This window comes from Macaca fascicularis, chromosome X (genome assembly GCF_037993035.2).
Source record: "Macaca fascicularis isolate 582-1 chromosome X, T2T-MFA8v1.1".
In the NCBI taxonomy this organism is placed as follows: Eukaryota; Metazoa; Chordata; class Mammalia; order Primates; family Cercopithecidae; genus Macaca; species Macaca fascicularis.
Window position 1 is genome coordinate 124,241,402 of NC_088395.1, and position 18,299 is coordinate 124,259,700.

Consider the following 18,299-nt stretch of genomic DNA (forward strand, 5'->3'; position numbering starts at 1 on the left):
TTTATTCAAAGGGATAATAACAAAGAACATCCCAAAACTAGAGAAAGATATCAATATCCAAGTACAAGAAGGCTATAGGACACTAAGTAGATTTAACCAAAAGAAGACTACCTCAAGGCATTTAATAATCACACTCTCAAAGGTCAAGGATAAAGAAAGGATGCTAAAAGCAACAAGAGAAAAGAAACAAAGGGAACATATAATGGAACTCCAATATGTCTGGCAGCAGACTTTTCAGTGGAAACCTTACAGGCCAGGAGAGTGGCATGACATATTTAAAGTGCTGAAGGAAAAAATCATTTACCCTAGAACAGTACAGCTGGTGAACGTGAAGGGGAAATAAAGACTTTCCCAGACAAACAAAAGCTGAGGATTTTCATTGTTTTAGTCCACTCTCATGCTGCTATTAAAGACATACCTGAGGCTGGGTAACTTATAAAGGAAAGAGGTTTGATTGGCTTACAGTTCAGCATGGCTGGGGAGGCTTCAGGAAACTTACAATCACGGTGGAAGGGGAAGTAAACACATCCTTCTTCACATGGTGGCGGGAAGGAGAACAAACGAGAACCAAGTGAAGGAGGGAGCCCCTTAATCAGATCTTGTGAGAACTTACTTACTATCACGAGAATAGCATGGGGGAAACTGCCCCAATGATTCAATTAACTCCTACCCTTCCATCACACATAGGGATTATGGGAACTACAATTCAAGATGACATTTGGGTTGGGACACAAGAAAACCATAACTCATCAACACCAGATCCGTCCTACAATAGATGTTAACAGGGGCATTTCAGTTCAAATGAAAAGGGTGTTAATGAGCGTAAGAAATCATCTGAAGGTATGAAATTCACTAATAAAATAAGTTTACAGAAAAGCAGATTATTATAACAGTGTAACTGTGGTGTATAAACTACTCTTATCTTAAGTAGAAAAACTAAATAATAAACAAATCAAAAATAATAACTACAAGTTGTCAAGACATAGATAGTCCAATACGATATAAATAGAAATAACTGAAAGTTTAAAAGCAGGGAAACAAAGTTAAGGCATATAATTTTTATTGGTTTTCTTTTTGCTTATTTATTTTTATGCAAACAGCATTAAGTTCTTATTGAGGTAAAATAATGGTTTACAAAATAGTATTTGCAAATCTCATGGTAACTTCAAACCAAAAATCATACAATGGAAACACAAAAAAGAAAAAGAAAGACACTAAATCATATCGCCAGAGAAAATCACCTTCACTGATGGAAGACAGGAAGGAAAGAAATACAAAAGAGAACAACACAAAACAGTCAAAACCCAGATAAGAAAATGGCAGGAGTAAGTCCTCACTTATCAATAATAACAATGAATGTAAATAGGTGAAACTCTCCAATCAAAAGACAGAGTGACTGAGTGGATGAAAAAAACAAGACCCATTGACCTGTTGCCTACAAGAAACGTACTTCACCTATAAAGACACACATAGACTGAAAATAAAGAAATGGAAAAAGATAATCCATGCAAATGGAAGTCAAAAAATAGCAAGAGTAGCTATTCTTTTATCAGACAGTGTAGAATGTAGATTTCAAGGCAAAAACAATAAGAAGAGATAGAAGTCACTATATAATGACAGAGGGGTCAATTCAGGAAAAGGATATAAGAATTGCAAAAATATATGCAACAAACATTGTAGCACTCAGATACATAAAGCAGATATTATTAGAGCTAAAGAGAGAGATAGACCAAAATACAGTAATAGCTGAAGATTTCAACAGCCCACTTTCAGCATTGAATGGATCTTCTAGACAGAAAATGAACAAAGAAACTTCAGACTTAATCTGCACTGTAGACCAAATGCATGTAATAGATATTCATGGAACATTTCATTCAACAGCTGCAGAATACACATTCTTTTCCTCAGCACAGGGATCATTCTCAAGGATAGACCATATGTTAGGTCACAAAAAAAGTCTTAAGGCATTCAAAAAAATTGAAATAATATCAAGCATCTTCTCTCACCATAATGGAATAAAACTAGAAAATAATAACAAGAGGAATTCTGGAAACTATACAAATACATCGAAGTTAAACAATATTCTCCTGAATGACCAGTGGGTCAATGAAGAAATTAAGAAGGGAATTTAAAAATTTCTTGAAACAAATGATAATGGAAACACAATATACCAAAACCTATGGGATACAGCAAAAGCAGGACTCAGAGAGAAGTTTATACCTATAAGTGCCTACATCAAAAGAGAGGAAAAACTTCAAATAAACAATCTAACAATGCATCTTAAAGAACTAAAAAAGCCAGGGACAGTGGCTCATGTCTGTAATCCCAGCACTTTGGGAGGCCAAGGTGAGTAGATCACCTGAGGTCAGGAGTTCAAGACCAGCCTGGTCAACAAGGCAAAACTCCCACTCTACTAAAAATAGAAAAAAATCTACCCAGGCATGGTAGTGTGTGCCTTAATCCCAGCTACTTGAGAGGCTGAGGCAGGAGAATTGCTTGAACCTGGGAGACGGAGGTTGCAGTGAGCCAAGATCACACCACTACACTCCAGCCTGAGTGACAAAGTGAGACTCAGTCTCAAAACAACAACAACAACTAAAAAAGCAAGAGCAAGCCAAACCCAAAATTAGTAAAATAAAAGAAATAATAAACATCAGAGCAGAAATAAATGAAATTGAAATGAAAAAATTACAAAAGATCAATGAAACAAAAAGTTGGTTTTTTGAAAAGTTAAGCAAAATTGACAAACCTTTAGCCAGGCATATCCAAAAAAAAAAATTTATTTATCCAAATAAATAAAATCAGAGGTGAAAAGGAGACATTACAACTGACATTGCAGAAATTCAAAGGATCATTAGTGGCTACTCTCAGCATCTATGCCAATAAATTATAAAATCTTGAGGAAATTGCCAAATTTCTAGACTCAAATAACATGCCATGATTAAACCAGGAAGAAATCTAAACTCTGATCAGACCAACAACAAGTAATGAGATTGAAGCTGTAAAAAAAACTCTTCCAGTTAAAAAAAAAAAAAAAAAAAAAAAAGCCCAGAACCTGATAGCTTCACTGCTGAGTTCTACCAAACATTTAAAGAAGAAATAATACCAATCTTACTCAAACTATTCTGAAAAAATAGAGGAGTTGGGAACACTTCCAAACTCATTATATGAGGCCAGTATTACCCTGATAGGAAAACCAGACAAAGACATATCAACAAAAGAAAATCGCAGGCCAATATCTCTGATGGATATTGATGCAAAAATCCTCAACCAAATACTACCAAACTGAATTCATCAATATATTAGAAAGATCATTCATCATGACCAAGTGGGATGATTTATCCCTGGGATGCAAGGATGGTTCAACATATGCAAATCAATCCATTGTAATACATTGTAATCCAATGTAATACATTGTATTAACAAAATAAAGAATAAAAGCCATGTGATCATTTCAGTTCATACTGAAAAAGCATTTGATAAAGTTCGACATCCCTTTATGAAAAAGCCCTCAAAAACTGGGTATAGAAGGAATATACCTGAATATACTAAAAGCCATATATGACAGATTCACAGCTAGTATCATACTGAATGGGGGAAAACTGAAAGCCTTTACCCTAAGATCTGAAACACCACAAGGATGTTCATTGTCACCACTGTTATTCAACATCCTCCAGGAAGTCCTAGCTAGAGCAATCAGAAAAGAGAAAGAAATAAAGGGCATCCAAATTGGAATGTAATAAGTCAAATTGTCCTTGTTTGCAGATGACATGATCTTATATTTAGAAAAACCTAGACTCCATCAGAAAAGCTGTTAGAACTGATAAACAAATTCAGTAAAGTTGCAGGATACAAAATCAACATATAAAAATCGGTAGCATTTCTATATTCCAACAGCGAACAAACTGAAAGAGAAATTAAAATGTAGTTCCATTTTTAATAGCCATAAATAAAATTAAATACCTAGGAATTAGCTTAACCAAAGAAGTGAAGGATTTCTTACAGGAAAACTATAAAACACTGATCCTAGAAATTGAAGAATACATGATCATGGATTGGAGGAACCAATATTATTAGAATAGCCAACTACACAAAGCAATCTACAGATTCAATGCCATCCCTAACAATATACCAATGATGTTCTTCACAGAAATAGAGAAAAAAAAATCCTACAATTCATATGGAACCACAAAAGACCCAGAATAGTCAAAGCTATCCTGAGCAAAAGAAAAAAACTGGAGGAATCACATTACCTGACTTCAAATTATACTACAGAGCCATAGCAACCAAAACTGCATGGTACTATCATAAAAACAGACACATAGATAAATAGAACAGAATAGAAAACCCAGAAAAAAAAATCCACATACCTACAGTAAACTCATTTTCAACAAAGGTGCCAAGAACATATGCTAGGGAAAAGACAGTCTCTCTTCAATAATTGATGCTTGGAAAACTGGATATCCATATGCAGAAGAATGAAACTAGACCCCTATTTCTCACCACATGCAAAAGTCAAATCAAAATGGATTAAAGACTTAAATCTAAGACTTCAAACTATGAAACTACCATAAGTAATCATTGGGGAAAATCTCCAGGACGTTTCACTGCACAAAAATTCCTTGAGAAACACCCTGCAACTACAGACAACAAATGCAAAAATGGACAAATGGGAATCACATCAAGCTAAGAGGTTTCCGCACAGCAAAGGAAGCAATCAACAAAGTGATTGTTGATTATTTAACCCACAGAATGGAAGAAAATACTTGCAAACTACCCATCTGGCAAGGGATTAGTAACCAGAATATATAAGGAGCTCAAACAACTCAATAGGAAGAAGCCTAATAATCCCATCAAAATAAGGGACAAAATATTCGGATAGACACTTCTCAAAAGAAGACATACAAATGGCAAACAGGCACATGAAAAGGTGCTCAACATCACTGATCATCAGAGAAATGCAAGTCAAAACTACAATAAGATATCTTCTCACCCCAGTTAAAAGAGCTTTTATCCAATAGACAAGCAATAACAAATGCTGACGAGGATGCAGAAGAAAGGGAACCCTCGTACACTGTTTGTGAGACTGTAAATTAGTACAATCACTATGGAGAACAATTTGGGGGTCCCTCAAAAATCTAAAAATTGAGCTATCATATCATCCAGCAATCCCACTACTTGGTATATACCCCAAAGAAAGGAAATCAGTATATTAAAGAAATATCTGCACTCCCATGTTTGCTGCAGCACTGCTCACACTAAGTTAAGATATGGAAGCAACCTAAGTGTCCATCAACAGATGAATGGATAAAGAAAATGTGCTACTTATACACAATGGAGTTCTATTCAGTCATAAAAAAGAATGAAGTCTTGTCACTTGCAACAACATAGATGGACCTGAAGTTCATTATGAAATAAGTCAGTCGTGGAAAGACAAATATCACATTTTCTTATTTTTTTGTGGAATCTAAAAATCAAAACAATTGAACCTGTGGAGGTAGAGAATACAAGGATGGTTACCAGAGGCTAGGAAGCGTAGTGGAGGAGCTGACGTGGGGAGGGGGGGCGGTTGGGAAGGCGAATGGGTACAAAAAGTAGTTAGAAAGAATGAATAATAACTAGTATTTGATAGCACAACAGGGGGATTATAGTCAATAATAATTTCATTGTACATTTTAAAGTAATCAAAAGAGTATAATTGAATTGTTTGTAACACAAAAGATAAATGCTTGACCAAATGGTTACCCCATTTTCCATGATGTGATTATTACACATTGCCTGCCTGTACCAAAAGTTCTCATGTACCCCATAAATATATACATCTACTATGTACCCACAAAAATTAAAAATTAAAACATTTTTAAAGTGCTTTAAGGCATACCACATGCAGCCCCCCTAGTCATTTATAATAGTGGTAGGCTTTGTTTCTTGGGACTTGATTGTTGTCACTTAGTCCTAAGAGAAGCACTAGGAAGGAAAAGCAGATTGATAAAAGGAGATGAACGCAGGTCTTAGGGGGACCAGTAGGTGGAAAGACAATTAAGCACACATTTAACCAGAAAAACAGTGGGATGGCGGTTTAAGATAAAGAATCAGCCAAGACACTGGTTTGCATAAAGGAAAAGCTAACAGTCAGGGGGCCTCCTGGGAAGGCAGCTCCCTGTTTAGAGGGCACGTGGACTAGACCTAAGGTCAGGGGAGCAGCGGGCCCTTATCAAAAAAATTAAAGCTACTGAATGTGCAGCTCTCAGTGGGGAAATAGCTAAAACTGGAATGCATGCCAGGTGCTTATTCCAGCTAATTACAAAAGATTATTCACCATTATAAGATACAAGTTCTTTACTCTCACCATAAAAGGTATCTCTTACATTATCATTGCATTATTTGAGATCTAGTATGTATTATCTTGGAGGGGTGATGCCACATGAAGCCTACCACTCATTTTTGTGTTGCCAGGATCATGAACCATTTTTCTGGCTTAAGTGGTTGAGGAAACCTAGGAGGACAGTCAGAGCTGCTGATCCCAGTGGTGGTGGTGGCGCAAAGAAGAGGTCAGTGGAGATAGGTGGCTTCCAGTGAATCAAAGAGCCAAATCCTACATAGATCCCCAGTTTAGAAGGAAAGGCTTTGCATATACCTTTTCTGTATTTAATGAGACAGAAAACCTGGGCAAGAATCTTGAAGGGTGTAGGTATCCTGAGGCCTCCACAGCCACATGAGACTTGTCATTTCCTCATTCCTGAACACAGACATGTAAGTCACAGGTTCTGGTCCTCCTGAGGTCTATTTCTCAGGCCAAGGACTGTGAGGCAGAAGGGGCGGTGTCAGGTGGAGGAAGACTGGATATGAATCCTTACTGATTAGTATATGCTTTCTGTTTGACGAAAGACCAGTATCTTTCTCTTTACTTCCAGGTATCCCTGCTAAACCTTTTCTGGGAGTTCCTGGCCTCCTGTACTCCAGATGGTGCAGCTCTAGGCTGCCTATCTCCCTTTTGATACATGTTTCACTTCATTTCCACCATTGCCCAAATCAACTGTGTTCTTTTTTAAAAATATATATATTTACTGAGCACAAGTGCTGTTTTATTACATGGATATATTGTGGAGTGGTGAAATCTGGGCTTTTTGTGTACCCTCACCCAAATAGTGTTCATTGTACACAATAAGTAGTTTTTCATTCCTCAGCCCCTTCCCATCCTCCCACCTCTTGGAGTTTCTACTATTATTCCATTCTGTATGTCCATGTGAATGTATTATTTAGCTCCCACTTATAAGTGAGAACATGCAGTGTTTGATTTTCTGTTTCTGAGTTGTTTCACTTGAGATAATGGCCTCCAGCTCCACCCATGTTACTACAAAAGACTTGATTTCATCCTTGCATTTTTGACCTTCCTAAACACCGAGGGTCAAAGGTGCTGCCAGATCCTCTTGTTACGTGTTGCTGCAATGTCAGACTTCAGGCCAACTCTCTTGACTCTTTCTTTGATTAGAAATTCCACACATTCTACCGTGGACTCACCGGAAGGCAATGGTGGACACAGTTACAATTTCACTGTTTTGACTCTATACAGTCTCATGGACCACACACATTCTACCTTGGACACATGGAAAAACAACAGTGAAAACAGGTAATATTTCACTATTTCTTTGTCCCACTTAAGAATGGAGGGAACCCCAGTCTTTGCTTAGTCACCATTCCCAACAGAGCCTCTGTCCTTGATACTATGCTAGTAATTGAGAGGCCTCTGCCCATGACTATTAGTGTCACTGTTGCTCTTCTCTTTTCTCCAGTGATTAGCCTTTAATCACGCTCTTATTACCGTGTCAAACCCTTCCATGGCACTGCCACTTTCACATGGGCCTCTCTAGTTGTGATAATGCTCACTATTGGTGAAAAATTCCTCAAGAGGTGGTTGCCCACCTTGTATTGCTGCTATTTATAGTTCAAAGGAACTATAAATTGAGTTATTCTCAATTCTTGTGAATGACCATGAGTCTGTAGCTAAGCCAACCTAGGGCTGATTTTTCCTCCGTTTTCCGCTGTCAAGGACTGACAAGAGGCCTGGATCCACCTCTCCCTCACTTAACAAAAGGACCATTTTCCAGAGACACTGATGTCGTGAAATGGGCTCATTGTTCTACAACCTATTGTGCTCTTATATCTAACTCTTTGTCAGTCCACCAGTATCCTCCAGCACATTGGGCCATACAACTGTTTGTTTCCTTTATATGCTTAAAATCTTAGCGAACTAGGTGGGTGGCTCACTGAGTTTTCAGATCTTTGTAAGCTGTCTGATCACTATATATAGAAAAGAACAGATTGGTGGCTCCCGCCATAATGAGTAAAACACTAATTTGGTAGCTTTACTAAAAGCCACCCATTGCTCACTCCTTCATGGTGTGTTGGAACATTTTAATTTTCCAGGATGCCTTGTTGGATTTTTGTCTACCACAAGACAGCCCCTCCCTGACTATGAAGCAGCATGAGTAATATGGCTGGGATTCCCCATATGAATGGGTGCCCAAGTCTCATTATGGCCACCCTCACAGATATACAAAAACATGAGTGGTATGTGTAAGACTCAGTCTGTGCCTTTGAGGCTGCTATCTGCTTCACAGTGAAGAGGAAGGTAGCAAGATGTAGAGGCTCCTTGATCAATGTGTTTGTGAGGCAATTTTTCCTGCTTCCTCACTACCTTCAGACTTCTAAGGGATAGTTCACTCTTCATAACCCACCTTCTACAAAGGGATCAGTTCTTCGATTTATATGCCCTGCTAGCTCATTGAAATCTGTTTTTTTAACCTGTGACAACACGTAATTTTTGCGTTGGAAGCAAAATTGGTAGTGGCTTCCTGATGGATGAGTGCATGTTCTTTCAAATTCCAGAGACTCTTGATATTTCTATATATCCCCCCTAAGGTTACTGCCAGATATGCTCATGAAAAAGAACCAGTCCTGATAACTCACATGAAGAGGTAAGTAACTGATGGAGATTAAAATGGGAAACCGTCAAAGAGTAGAAAACAAAAAGAACAGCCAACAGATGTAGGAAATGTACACAGTCATGTATTCTAGCCATGTCCCAAGGACTCCTGACAAAATATTTCTTCCCTGTTCTCTCTGGATGGAATTGTGCCCTGGAGCTGATTTACACTGCCTCAGGAGAAATTATTATTTACGTCTCTTCCTAACTCCACTTTCAGGAATGGTACATAGTAGCATAAAATCAACCATGGTGGAAATATTTATACCACAAATGATATAAATGGGGGCACCTCCCTTTCTTTTCCCCAGATTGTTAAAATGTTTGCCTGCATACCACTGAGTATAAATAAATGATTGAGCTTAAATATGAAGAATCCCAAAAAGTAGGGGAACACAGAAAGCAGTCAGAAAACACAATTATGTCACAGAGCCCCAAGCATTTCACAGAAGCGATTCACCTGGCTCATCTCTTGAATATTTTCCTGTGTTTTTTTGGTCCAATCTTGGAGAATGGATATGAAAAGCCTCCTGCAATAGTGATCAAAATCCTCCTGTTTGAGACTATGGTACACAGGGTCTATGCCCTGCTTCAATAATTTATAACAAACTTCTCTTTACCATTCCTTGCGCATAGCTATGGGTTTTACGTTTTTTCTCTTACCAAAAAAAAAAAAAAAAAAAATCAAACCATACCTCAGAGGTCATGACTCAGTTTCTTCCTGTATTTTGCTCTTGATTCTTCACTTGACACGAGGCTGAATTACATTCAGCCCATTCTGCTGAATAAGCATAGCTTACAGTTCCCTGACTTTCTGATACCCTAGCACTGTGCTTATATGCAGTCATGCGCCACATAACGTTTTGGTCAACAATGAACTGCATATATGATGGTGGTCCCACAGGATAATAATACCATATTTTTACCATACCTACTCTATGTATGTATACAGAAATACTTACCATTGTGTTACTATTGTCCATAGTATTCAGTACAGTAACATGCTGCACAGGTTTCTAACCTAGGTGCAACTAGGCAGATGCATATAACCTAGGTGTGTAGTAGGCTATACCATTTAGGTTTGTATAAGTATACTATGATATTTACACAACTATGAAATCACCTAATGATATATTTCTTAGAATGTATCCCCATCATTCAGCAATGCATGACCGTACTTCAGGAACTCACCTACGAATTAGTGGCAAAGGTAAAAGTTATGAAATTTTTTACACCTGCTACCCTGACCTCACAGTCTGAAGTCATAGCCAATGGGGGTTCCCTCACTGATATGTGCAAAAGCAGCCCATTCTTGTCCTCTCTCTAACTTTAAGATCTCATATACTCGATGAGATCTTTTACTCACAGACCCTATATGATATGCTGCCAGTTCCTTGGAAACAGCCTGTATCTGAAATCAAAGTTGAAACTCACTATGGCTGGATCTGCTAGCGCTTTACCACAATTTTTCCCTTTCTTCAGAGTTCAACCTTAGCCTATATTTCCTACTCTCCTTGAAAGTAGTGTGAGAATTAATGTGCACTACATCCAGATCTGGCCAACAAATCTTCCCACCTGCTCTTCAACTGATCCATCCTCCCCTGTTCTTACTCAGCGGCTTGGAGATGATAATGGCTGTTTGGGAAGCCATAGATAAAAGACAGTTCCTGAGTGACTGCACGGAACACAGCTACCCTTAGACCTGGAACACAGTGCTTAACTCTTCTATGAGTAAGAAGTAAACACGTTTTATTTGAGCCATTTTCATTTTGGGTGTGTTTGTTACATTAGTTTAGCTTACTATAATAAATATAAAAGCTCACTTGTGTTCAATGCCATAGATTTCCCAGGCATACTTCTCAGGTTTCTGGCTCTGCTTTTGACAGCTCTGAAAAAAATCACCCTCCTGAATCCCTGATGAAAATTTCTATTGTTAGAAAATTTTTCACTTGTGGTGATCATTAGCCTTTTGAGCCCTTGGGCTACAACAACCCCACCTTCCACCACAGGACCAGCATGTTCAGAGACTTGGCTGAGACATCATACATAGATGGTGCCTACCTTTCTTACTTTAGTACTAGCGAATATTCTAAAATTGTCCTCTTGGGCCACAAAGCCCTCTTCTATTCTGGCTTGAACAAAGGCTTGTATGAGATAGTTGGGGAATAACTGGGAAATGTTAATATTTAGTGCATATTTAAATGTGTACTGTGATCAAAATTATGAATTTTATTAGGTAGGATAATGGTGTTTGTTTTAAGAAGGAGAATTCCTTCAGTTGTAAATATACATACCAAAGTATTTAGGGGAGAAAGGTCATAATGTTAATTATTTACTTTAAAATACTTTAACAAAAATTAGATTAAGCAAATATGAAAAAATGTTTACAATTGTTACATGTAAATGAGTATGCACCTGCTCATTACACCATTCTCTCTACTTATCAGTACATTTGAAATTTTTAATATTAAGAATGAAATGAAAAATAAAGTCTTTATTCCTTGTAAAAAGCTCTCAAGTTATGGGCTTCCTTGCACAATCAAGTTTGAAATATTATGGTGCCCATCTTCTGTCTCTGGTCATTTTGCTATTATGCCTCATCCTGGCATAAGAGGCACAATGGTTTTGTGAAATGGGTAGGAGGGCACAGTAATAAAATGTCTCCCTTCCCCGGCTCCCCCGTGACTCTGACTGTGTCCTTCCTAAACTCATCCAGGCCTACATGGAATATCTAAGACTCATATTGACCTGAACACTTAGCATGAGGGAGAAGGCAGAAGATGGGTGTGTATGCATAAGTCAACTCTTCTTGCCAACTCACTGACTTGAAAAACCTGAAGAACAGATCTCTATCTATGACCTCCTCTACCTTCTTCACAGGATGAGTTTTGCTGACGGCCCACCACTACCACACCTCTAGGAATTGCCATGTCCTTGGAAACCTTTTGTATCTCTATCAGTTGTCCCAAACATTTTATTCTGGGCCCCAAACTAGTGGAGACTTATGACCTATATGCAGGCATTCAGAAGCCTTCCAAATGTATCCACACCTTCCTTGCAACCTTCTTAATTCCTCCAGCAGGATAGTATCTTATCATCTCACTGACATGAGGGTGTCAAAAGTCAATTAGGTTTAATACGGGCAATCTTCTAATAAAGGACCAGAGAGGAGACACAAAATATGATAAGGAAGGTCACAGATATCCCAACTTTATGACTTCTTGCAGACTTCAGGCACCTGCTCCTGTGTCCGAGTGTCTTGACCTCCGCTCACTCTAATTTGTCCCACAGAAACAGCTCTAGAGCAGGGGATTTTCTCTCTGATGGAGGACACAAGCCTTTTTTTTTTTTTTTTTTTTTTTCCAGCACTGTGCCTCTGCTTCTTCCTTCCTGCCATAGAGCATGAATATAAATGTTTAAGGCTAGAACATGCTAAATGTGTTTGGGTGCCCTGCTGCCACATTCCCAGCTATTCCAGACTGAGCCTTATTACTAAGATTTGCTACAGCAACTTCATCACATATTTGTTTTGTTTAACTAAGAGCTTGGTGGCTTCCTTTTTAAGTAGTCTAAAACAAATGCTTTGAAATGTTAGCTCAGATTATGCCGTATTTTGTCATTTTGCACTTGTTTTTTCTACCTAAATCAAGATAGCATACAGTGAAGGCAATCCATTATGAGATGCAACAGTGCAAATTCTCCCTCCCTGGTTGCCTCCCATTCTTGGCCATAATGATGGCTTTTTGAACACTGGGAAGCCTGAATGCATGCCCAAGCTTTGGTGAGGTGGAAAGTAGAAAATGGTATGGTACTCACTGACTCTTGAGTAGAGATCAGCTCTCTTCATGGACTCTCAACTTTTTAGAAATATCTGGCCTCTTGACTGGCAAACACACACATTTCCCTTTGGACATCAGGAGGGTAACTGTACCTTGACCTAGCTATTGTTGTAGACATCAATTTGGGGGACTGCTTGGCACAAATAACTTCCTCGTTCATGGAAAAGTATCTTTTGTAGGGATTGAGTCACCAGCATTCATATCAGCACTCAGGCCCTTTGGCAGAGCCCTTGCTTATTGATCCAAAGGTATTTGAGCTAAACCTGGTCAATGACTGTGATTACCAAGGAGTCTTTAACTGATGAGGTGGAGTGGGTGACATTTTCTTTATGGTGGGGAAAGCTGGAAGTTTTGGGAGCTCCCAATCACAGTCAGTACCATGTCAAGGAAGCTGGTCTGCAGGAGGAGGTAATGAATCTCACCCTCAGAGAAAAGCAGAGTCATAGAGTACTGCCAGCATTTGTTTCTTTCTCCAGTTTTTACTGTATCCTAGCTTCAGTCCTGGTCTTCCTAAGGGTTTGAGAGATGTCCCACTACTGGTCTACTATGTTTTTCCTTTTAGTGTAAGCTGGTTGGAGTTTAGTTTCTGTGGCTTACAATCAGGGCCTCTTTTCATTCCATATTCACTAATGTCTACTAGAACTACTGTTCCTTTTGGGAAATGCCTTCATTAAGAGATTTGTATGAGGAATTTAAAAGCCTGCTACTAAGATTGTGTACCATTTATGGTACATTTGGTGTTACGTGTTCTCCTCTAATGTAGCTATCATGCAAATTCCTCTAAGATCAGGAGGGAACCTATAGGTAGTTGTCTTCCTCTGGGTTTTGGTTTTCATTACCAAGGAAATGAGTAAGTTTTAAGACATGAGAACTGAGAAATCAGACCTTAGGTAATGTATCTCTCTGCATCTTGCTCTTTGGTATCAGGACTTTGAGCAATCAAGAAAGCTTCAGTGTGCTCCTTGGTGGTGGTGGAAGGAAGGCTTTTGTTATACAGAGTATGGTCAGCAGCTAGTGAACAGTGTTTTCAACCATTTTTGATCAGGCCCCACATTAAGAAATATTTACATTATTTACATTGCAACTGTGTGTGTGTCTGTATGTGTATTGTTTTGTGAACATTATTGTATATACCTACATGGGTATGTATATGTGTATAAGTATATATGTATACATAAATATGTAATACGTATATATATACACATATATAACCAAAATAAAAATTCACAAAAAACTTAAAATTATGATGTATATAGTACACTCTATGTTTTATTCCATTTCTGTAAAAAATGTTGCTAAATCAATTTTAGAACTAACACCAGCTGTACCAGCTGTTCTCAATCTTTCTGGTCTCAGTACTCTTTTACACTCTTAAATTTTTTGAGGACACGGAAGAGGTTTTGTTCATGTGGATTATATCTACTGATGTTTACTGCATTTCAAAATGAAATATGAGAATATTTTTAAATAAAGCATGTATAAACTCATATTCTATTACCTGACTGATCAACTATATCATTATGCATTCTTTAGCCTCTGGAAAACTCCACTGTACATTTGTGAGGAAATGAGAGTGAAACAGGCAAATGTCTTACTATTGTGATGAAAATGATTTTGACTTTGTGAACCCTCTGAAATGGTCTCAGGGACACCAGTGTGCCTAGACCACATTTTGAGAATTTTTGTACTAATAAGTTATGACCAGACTTTGAAAAACACTAATCTAGAAAAAGCCCAAGCTGATTACAGACAAACTGAACAAAGTAAATCCAATTAGCTAAATTTCGTTTCCCTATGTGTTTTCCTTTTGTTCTTCCTGACTGAGAAGGGTATTATGGTTAATTCCATAATGATTTCATATAAGATAATTAGTCTAAGCCAATCCATGCATGAAATTCCCCTGGCAACTGGGCCAGGGGCAGTCATATCTCCTAAGTTGACTCCATCAGACTGAAAAGAAGGATTTAAATTTCATGGTTGGGGAGAGGTTTTCTCTCTCTGGGTCTTAACTAGACATGATACTGGCAACACAGTGTTTGCAAAGCTATTGTAAACGGAATGTGAAGAAAAAGAAAAACCCTAGGTGTTTGAGGACATTTAGCTAATTATACCATGCCTGAGTCTTCTTTTACCTCCAAAAAGGCATTGAAGATTTGTGAGAAAACACATTTCCTTATTGTTAAAAGTTGGGGTTTTCTGCTTCTTGTAGTAAAAGGCACCCAGTACACTAAGGATTTAGAGAAACCATATGAAAGATTCCATCCTGATTTTTGCTGAGTTACAGAGTATTTTGAAGGACAAGTTGTATATGACTCTATCTAGCACAGAACCAGCAGGTTGGTAGTTGGTGTAATTAATGAGAGATTTGCAACAGGAAGTTGTACCTCAGAGGATAGGTGCTAGGATTTCAATGAGAGGTTACCCTTTCCCTATGAGTACTCTCTCATTTCCACATTTGTGGCCACAGAAACTGTATTTTATTAGGGCAGGTCCTCATTTCTTTATAGCCTTCCACTCATTTTACAAAGACCTATTTCTATGACTCTGCTCAGATGTTGCTTCTTTACACCCATCATAGCCTCAAGCACAATACAGTGTAAGTACCTATCTCCCCAATTAGATTGAGCTCATGACAGCAGGAATTGTTTTATTCATCTGTGTAGCCTTAGGACTTTTCACTGACTGATATGAAATAGGATCACAATAAATTTGTGTTGAAAGAATAAAAGAATGGTAATGAAATATGCTTTTGTAATGCAGGGGTCAACAAACTACAGCCTGTGGACCAAATCTGGTATGGCTCATGAGCTAAGAATGGTCTTCACATTTTTAAATGGTTGAAATAAGTCAAAAGAAGAATATTTTGTAATACATGAAAATAATATGAAATTCAAATTTCAGTGTCTATAAATAAAGTTTTATTGAAACACATTCACACTCATTCATTTACATATTGTCTGCATCAGCCTTCACACTGCAACAGCAGAGTTGAGTAGTTGTGATGAAGACCATATGGCCCACAAAGATTAAAATATTTACTGGCTCTTTACAGAAAGTTTGTCAAGCCCTGTTGTAATATCCCCTCCTTTTTTCTTTCAATAAATGTATGGCCTTTAGTCTCACTTTTTTAATTCAATCTTTGTTAATCTTAATCTCATTGCCAAATAACACATACAAGGTAAAGATACATTTGATAAAGTTTTGATAATACTTGACAATACATGATTAAGGAACACTAAATGTAAATAGAGATGAAATATCCACTATGAGATATGAATTATGCAAATTAGGTTCACTGATGAAATAAGTGTTTTAATTGTCTGGCATCACTATTGCTTAATTACACAAACATCTGATTTGATCATGTCAATATTCAGTAATTTTTAAACTGACAAATGCCCAACACATTACCTAATTGTTAAACTTCACTTACTACACATTACAAAATTGCATCCTAAATATTGCATTGATGTATTTTGTATCAGACGTTAATGCATGGGTGTATTAGAATGTATTTTATACCAGAAAATGATGTATTGATGTATCAGAACATACTTTATATAGTATATACAAAAATCATGCTGATTTTTAAATAATTGTGTATAAACAATATACTCATAATTGGCAGTAGTGATCTTGATATGTGGAAGATGCTGGATGACTTTTTTCTTCTTATACTTTTCAATTTTTCTATATTTTGCATTTTTATAAATACCAGAGGTTTTAAACACCAAATTATTTGACCAATTTAAAATAAAATTCCCTTAGTCTCTAAGAACTTGCTTTGCATTTACTTTTCTTCCTGCCTACTCACAAAGCTATTTGATGTGCAAAGGACTAAACCTGTGGTTTAGGCATAGGAGCTAAGAATAAAATTAGAGGCACAGCCAACTTTGCACACAAGAATGTTTGCTTACTATTCTTGTGGGAGGAAAACATGCAAAGGCCCTTGAAATGAGAAAATAAAAGGTCACATGGTGGAACTAATTAAATAAGACAAGACTTAATTTCCCTGTGGTGCACCCTGTTGTAGGCTAATATAGAATCATTTTAGCAACTCCCAAAGAAATATTACATATGTATGTATTTATGTATGTATGTATATTTTAGTCTCTAAAGTAATTTTAGAAAGGAAAGAGTTTCAGGTCATAATTTCACTTTTCAGGGCAAATACTGATTATCAGATGAATTTTCTAAAAATTATAGAAATAGGCAAATTCTTTCTTCATTTTTCATATTCCAGTAATCTTGACCAAGAAGGAAAATCACAAACCTTTTGAGATTTAGTGAATTCTATAACTCCTCTTTCAAGTAGGCTAAGAACTTAAGAAGAGCAAACGTGAGAAATGCTTATAAAGCCAACTAATAACTGGCAGGTATTTTTTCATAAAGACAAATAGTTAATTCACTGTAAAGCAAAATGTGTAATAATTTTCCAGGTGTTAGAATTGTTTAGTAATAGCAACTACAGTAAAGTGTGAAATAAATTATATTGTAAATAACATACATAGATGCAGAAAAGCTACGTTGTCAAACAGAAGTGGATATGTATGTTTTGTGTTATTCCCTGTGGCAGACTGCTAGAAGATCATCAGCCCCATTTCTTTGTCTTTCTGGGCACACAACTGTCTGATATTTTCTAGTTTCTTTTGTGTTTATATGTAGCCACAGAACTGACTTCTGGCCACTAGAATGTGGGGACAGGTGATGTGAGTAGAGGTAATATATGCTTCTTTCAAGCCTGACCACTATAGCCCTCCCACCTGCAACCCTCGATTTTTCTTCTTCTGACTGAATGGAGAGGACTCTGAGAACTTAAAAGGGGAGGCCACAAGATGGAAAGAACTTTTGCTGCTTGGAGAAGAGCCATTTGATCAGGCATGCCCCCATGCCTGATCATTGTTTCTGAATTATCAATCTGTCTTATATACTCCTTGTATTAGTCCATTTTCCCACAGCTATGAAGAAATATCTGAGACTGGGTAGTTTATAAAGAAAAAAGAGGTTCAATGGACTCACAGTTCCACATGGCTGGGGAGGCCTCACAATCATGGCAGAAGGTGAAGGAGGAGCAAAGCCACGTCTTACGTGGTGGCAGGCAAGAGAGCGTGTGCAGAGGAACTGCCCTTTATAAAACCATCAGATCTCATGAGACATTTTCACTATCATGAGAGCAGCATGGGAAAAACCCCTCCCCATGATTCAATTACCTCCCACTGGGTCCCTATGGGAGCTACAATTCAAGATGAGATTTGGATGGGGACACAGCCAAACCATATAATGCCTCCATTTTTAGACAGGTGTTAACTATGTGCAAATGGCTGAATCCACTCTGCCTATAAACAGATAACTGATACCACTGACCAGCTGCTCTGGCTTAAGAACAACAATGCTCAAGAGGGATTTTCAAATTCATAACAAGCTTTCCTAATATTCAAATGTACTGCTACTGAGAAAATTGTTTACTTAATTAT